The sequence below is a fragment of the Phasianus colchicus genome, chromosome 1 (genome assembly GCF_987193195.1).
Source record: "Phasianus colchicus chromosome 1, bPhaCol1.hap1.1, whole genome shotgun sequence".
NCBI classification, from domain to species: Eukaryota; Metazoa; Chordata; class Aves; order Galliformes; family Phasianidae; genus Phasianus; species Phasianus colchicus.
Genome location: NC_143436.1, coordinates 137403335 through 137410325, shown reverse-complemented (window position 1 = coordinate 137410325; position 6991 = coordinate 137403335).

Below are 6991 nucleotides of genomic sequence, written 5' to 3'. Positions count from 1 at the left end.
GGAAAAAAATGTTCTGAGGAATGAAAGAGAAAACTCAAGCAGAGCAATTTCTATGTTTCTCTTTGACTAGGATCCAAGACCTTTATCTCGTAGGAGACAGCATATGCATTGTGAGTAAATTAAAACCATTCTTCCACAATATTCTGAATATATAGCTATAATGTATTCTATTGCATGGGAAAGAATAATTCTGGAGGATAGTTCTTCTGCCATTCTTAATTTTCAGAAGAGTACTGTCTGAAAATCGCAAGAGAAACAAAACCTATGTGCACATTCACTGCTTGTGTTGTATTTGAAGCAGGGATTTATTTCAGACATTGTTCAGTGCTGTTCAATAACTACATCAATCACCTGTGAGAAAATAAAAAATAATTGCTTTAAAATTAGCAGATCACCTCAAGCTACTGGATAAATAAATTAAGTCAGAAATGGGATTAGTCATGCAGAGTGAGCTGGATTATTTTGTGGAGTGGGTTGATCTGAGGCACAGGCTTTTGGAGACCATGGAATGCATGGCTGTAGATTTTCAAACAAAGAATATAGGTGGTGCTTATGAAAGAAGACACTGAATCATTGTTTCATTGAAAGGATCTAAGAAGAATGGTACATAATTAGGAGGATAGGCATTTCCATTGAGATAGCTATCCATTGAAGATAATTCTGCTGAAAAAAATTGAAAGGGATTTAAAAGAGTCTGAGCTGTAGTCTGGAAAACGAGGACAAACCTGAACACATTTATCTTAAACTATTCAAATTGCAGATATCTTCATTGCCTACATGCCTACACCCAGAAAAAGCTTCAGAAAACAAAGAGCTCTTTAATACACCGTCAGAAAATATAACAAGACTTCAAGACTGGGATCTTTGCTAGGCTAATCAAGACAAAGTGCAGGTATTTTAAATGATGAATATGGCCTATCTCCTGGAGCAATTCAAAGCACATTGCTCTGAAAGTAATGTCTCCTATTTTGTTCCATGAAAACTATAACAAAGAGTACAATAACACTGTTTCATAGACAAAATTCTCAGTTATAAAACATAATTTTTCAACTCAGTAACTACCATTGCTATGCATTTTTGCCAGTGATGAACAGTGATGCCTGCAGACAGCACATGTTGAAAGTCTGTATGGCCATCTGAAATGTGACTTGTCTTTCATGATTCTGTTGCCACTGCTGAAACACATCATCCACTGCCTCACTGTGCTCACATCCACTGTTTGGTTTCCATCAACGTTCAGCAAGTATCAGTGAATGTCAGTGGGTGCTATTTTTTTCCACATGCAGGAACTCAGTGACACACCCTTGCTTCATCCACACTTCCATGTCAGATGCCATTTTGTCAGGCTGCCCTTCTGTGTTATCTGTCACACCATGGCAACAAAGCACAATGGAATGTTGGTGAAGAGGTTTGATTTCCATTGCGATACCACCAACATCCACCTCTCATATTGTGGGCCAATGAAATAAAATATAAGGCTTTATTTTCAGAGCAGCCCTCGTAGGTGAGCTCTATTACCATTCCTATAAATTTAGGAAACCTATCTGGATGAGTTTCTGAAATACTTGACCCGGATTCATACAAAATTGAGAGCTAATATGATAAGCATTCATGGAATTCCACTTCTAGGAGTTAAAGACTGATTATTTCTGGCTCAAAGACTGATGAACCATTAAGAAAGTCCTATGTTATTAAGGGATATTATCAACATCCACTGCACTGAAAGTGATATTACCACAACACTGGTTAGAATTGCAATATTGTCAGACCTTTTTTGACAAGGAATTTGTACAGTTTCAGATGCTGTGGCTGGGGAGAGGACCTATCTCCATTTTAAGTTCCAGCCAACCCTCTATCCAATTTGAATGTCAAGAGAGGCCATAGAAACTTCCTAATGGGTGCTTCTCCACAGTAGATCAGGATGACAGCAGGACTCCATCCGCCTCCATCAGTGGCCTAAGTCAGGGGATATGCTTCATCAGTGCAGCCACACCCTCACCTACCAATATTTAAGAGTGGTCAGGCATTGGAACAGGCTATCCAGAGAGGTGGTGGAGTCATCATCCCTGGAGGTGTTCAGAAAATGTTTTGATGTAGTATTGAGGGACATGGCTTAGTGAGGAAATATTGGTGATATATGGATGGTTGGACTGGATGATCTTGGAGATCTTTTCCAACTTTGGTGATTATATCCTTCTATGAATTTATGTTTGTTCACCAGTTCTGCTCTGATGTCTTCCTAGGAAGAAAGAAGGCTGCTACCACTTGAGGTAGAGAAGGAATAAAGGAGTAAATGGTAATGAAAAAGTGGTGCATAGAGCTTAATCCAGTTCTGAGGAGAAGAAAAAGAGAGGAACCACAGGTGAAGGCATTAGGGGACCAGGCAGTCAAGGGTTGGGCAAGCTGGTGCATCACGCCTGGAGCTAGAGTGTAAAACATCTTGTTCAGCACCTTGTGAGTTTGGTATTATCTATTAATAATCATGATTGATGTGGTGCAATAAAAGCATTTCGAACATTTCTAAAGCCTAACAAGACATGTAGGTAGGACCATGTGCATATAAAGCAGTCTTCCTAGAAGGAAGAAGGCCTTTGGTTCAAGTCTGAATGTGATGCAGTGCTTTCAGAAAGAGTTTTCTTGGATGCAATGCTCAAAGCTGCTCTGCTGGGGCACTGAGCAATCTGCCAAACTGAATCAAGACCTTAAATCTGACTTTCACTCAGCTGAGAAGTTCTGAACTGGGACAGAGGTCTAGGATCTCAGCTATGTCAGCTATGGGAATAGCTGTACCAGAACGATTGTGGAAGGATTGTAAGGAGATTGACAGTAGTTCAAGCTCATTTGTCCTCGGAAAATAATACCCAGCTCCCATTGTACCCTCACACAGAATTGCATAAACTTCCTTTTCCTAGCACTGGTCATCTCAGAGAGAGTGGGAAAGTCACATCTATCCTGAGATTCACAGAGTCCAGAAAGCATATGGAAAAGCTTTTCTGAACTTAGTCCAAACCTGCAAACATCAGAACTCACTTGAGGTTATAGATATTTCTCAGTGTAGAGTCTGGATTCCTTGATTCAAAGAGCTTGCCAGAAAAGAAGAACATAACAATTATGTCCATCTCCAGAAAGAAATTATGTACACTCTGTAATTCAATTTTGATGTTATGTTTTGCAGTTACCTCCTTTGGCTCTGAGTCATTATTTTTAGTGGAAATACTGACACATGTTGTGGCTCATAATAACATATGGAAAGCAGTGCAAAACTTTCCTGTCTTTCCTCAGCTCCTGGTCATCAGGACTCATTCACTCATTATATTTTAGCAGCACAAAACCATTAGACTGCATATAACCACAGCACATTTCTGTGCTTTTTTTTTTTATTTTTTATTCGTTTAAGTGATGTTGATATTTAGCCAAGCTGAACCTTGTATGTTTGGAGCATCTGAAAGCGTACAAGACTTCTGAATACCAAGACTTATCAATGGTGCTTTCCTGATGTCCTTGTAGCTCTGTTCTCTCTTTGAACTCTTCCTCTGCTTTCTACACGCTTAACGCAGATTGGCTGATAAGGGCTCTCACTGGAGCTTAATATATTTTTTTTCTCTGCAGCCTGAAAAGCTGGACAACTATTCCTAATGCATTTTTACAAAATAAGTATGAGGAAAAGAAATTAATTGCATTGAAAAAAAAAACGAGAATTGCCTTTGATCTGCCTGTTACAAATTAAGCCAATGTCATTATACTACCTCTGAGGGCAGAAATGGCACAGCAAATGAGTGCAGATTTGTTCCAAATTTAGAGAAGCTACCTTCCTTTACTTTCAAACTGGCAGAAACACAGTTTAAACAATGACTTCTTTCTTTTTTGTTTCCAGTTTTCAGCTGGAAAGTACGGTACAGTTGAGCCCAGTTACCTATGTTAAGAATGTAAATCCATATATTGTCAGTAATAAAATGAGTTTCCAATACTTCATTATAGCAATCTGTATTACTGTTTATTTCACTACTTTCACTTTATTGAATCAAAAGTCAGAGAAAACAGTAAGTACTGAGGAAGAGGTGAGCTCGGTGAAGGTCAGATTGAAGAAATTGAGGACTTTGCCTATAAAGTGAGGGAATGGCGTGAAGAGAAGGAAAGGGCTTGTAAATCAGTTGAAAAGTACATAACTGTACCACTGAAAGTATTGGTCCAGCTTCAGCAAAACTGGTGGTACAGGTCATTTAACCTTGAAGATGTCAGAACTGCATCTGCAGCATGGGACCAGAATTTGTATGAGAAGGTGTAATGTACAAGCTGGTGCTAGAAGGAGTGGAACAAAAAATTGTGATTGTAGGCTAATGAAGCATGATAGCATTGATATAAAGAAGTAAAATGAGGAGAGTGAGCTGGCTGTGGCAATTGACGGGAAATCATGAGGGAACAAATCGTTGACAGTGAAAGGATGGCCAAAAGGAGGAGTCCAGCCATAGTGAACTTAGCAACGTTGGATGGAGGCCAATTCCGGTGAATAGCTTTCAGCTGGAGCAGTGAATCTTGATGAAATATAGACTGTAGGAGACATACATAGAAATAGAATTAGAAGAGGGAGTTGAAAATGCTAAGTATTAATAATAGAAACCATAAAGACAGAAAGAGGGGGAGAGTGAATAGCTGACCTCTAGCTGCTAGGCTGTTGGAGCAGATCTCCTTTTGGAAAAGCTTCTTTAATTGTCAAGGCTTTTTTTTTCCCCCTTCCAGGAATGTTACACTAGAAGTCTTACTTAACACCATAATTATATCATTTTGTGCTCAGTTAGCTTTATAAGCCTCAGAGGAGCATTACGTGAATCTCTTCCACACAACCTTGCATCTCTTGCTTATGAAGAGCCTATAAATTTATATTGATTTTTTCCCCCTCCTTGTAGGATTCAGCCACATTAGTATATGGAACAGATGGGAGTCTTTAACTCATTATTGGGAGCCAGTTTAATGCTGACCCCATCAATCTACTCTATTTTTACCTCAGAGAAGGAAGTTTAGCCATAAAGGGCGCAGCTATAATGCACCTGCTCTTGTGTGTGTACCTAGACACACATGAGGAGTTCACAAGTTAGTTACTGGGGCAGAACAAAACAAAATGGCAAAGTTGTGGAGTGGAGAAAGTGAAGATCTTTTGGTACGCTAACAAGCAGAAAGCATAGCTAAGGCTGAATTTATAGCTGTACTGCAGTTACCCAAGCAAAAACAAGGGTACACAAACAGAGATTCATATGCTCAGGAGTTAGATCCGTTAGTCTACAAAAACATTAACCGAAATGATGCATACACTGCCTCTTACAAATTTAATCACTTTGGGACAATTAGGGTAATTTTGTGTTTTCCACTTTAGCGCTCCTCTGAAAATTCAGCATCTGGATAGCTTTAAGGGCTGATTTGGCTCAGTAAAACAGAAAGAAAATAATGTGTATTTCTGTGATTAACACCTTCTTTTCATCAGGATTCTTTCTTTCTTTCCTTTCTTTCTTTACTTCTTTTCTTTCGCCATTGTTTTCTAAAGGTTAATGTATGAACTAGCACAGGGAAAATATAACTTGGAGGATTACCACATAAAGCACACATAAAATGGGACCATAACAGGGAAGATAATAAGACATTCATTTATTAAATAGATTCAATTTCTGCAATGACAATAGCTTTATTTCTTGCAATTAGTGCAGCGTACAAGATAGCAATACTTATTTTGGCTTAAATTGGGAAATTCTCTCAGAAAGATGGCTGAAATGTGTGGCAATGGGATACACTGAACAAAAAAATTTATTGGATTTTGCAATTTTTATTTCAAGTCCATGGACTTGAAGCCACTTAAGATGACCTGTGTCTGCTCAATTGAGCAGTGAGTAAAACATGAACAGTGCTTATGTTATTGCAAGTATAATGGAACAAAATCCACTATGACTGCAGAATAAACTTATTTTTGTTTTAGGACCTTAAATTTTCTCATGAATGCAGTAAGGAGGAAATGTAGATGCCATCCAACATAGAAACAGTTATGTTTATAAACTGGCCAACAGACATATTGTGCATTTTTCTTCCCATATTTCTGGTTGGTGGGAACAAGATCATAAAACCAGATCTTTTCTAGGTGATTTTATCTTATTTCTTATAGTATCATGTGATGTCAGCATAGTGCCTGTAGCAGCCAATTGCCATATCCTAGCCAGATGTTCCAGCCAGAGAATCAGCCTTGTAGTGACAAGCCATTAATTCTATTCCAGTAGCTAATTGTGGTGCCTTCAGATACATCTCCAAAACACATTCTTTTTTACTTTTGCCCTCACGAAAAATTGTCATATGATTTCCTGAAAGTTCAGTTTGTTTCCTTTTAAGAAAACTTCCAAGGAAGACAAATGAGCATAATTCCAGCCTACAGCCTGAAGTAAAGAATTAACTGCTAGATCAGATACATTCCTATTTTAGTTTTCATAAAGTAAGTAAATGAAGTAAGAAATTGATGCAAATATTTTTAATAGATGGTTGATTAAATAAATCTCTAAATTGGTGGCTTCAGATTTTCTAACTGCTTAGTACACAGACCTTACAAAATATAGATAAGCATCCTAAACAGATTAGTTCTGGCTCCTTTCAAATCGGAATTTATTAGTAACATATTTCTTTTTCATGTTGTTTTCTGTAAAGAAAATAACGTAGCAGATGATAAGTGAGGGCATTAGTGACTTAAACGATGGATTTTGTAACTAACCATTTCCAAATCATATGTTTATGTTGCCACAAGGGGGAAAAGACATAGTCAAGTAATGAAACAGAGAGCCTCATTTTTCTTTGTGCTTCATCAGTAACGAAATCATGAATAAAACACAGTATTGTCAATGAGTGTTGATTTCAGTATTAAGTTTTCATGTTCTGATACTTTAATGGTAAGAAGTGTGATTAACAGTGACACTTGAAAACAATTACAGATTTGTTTAAATCCAGCATAATCAATCCAGACATT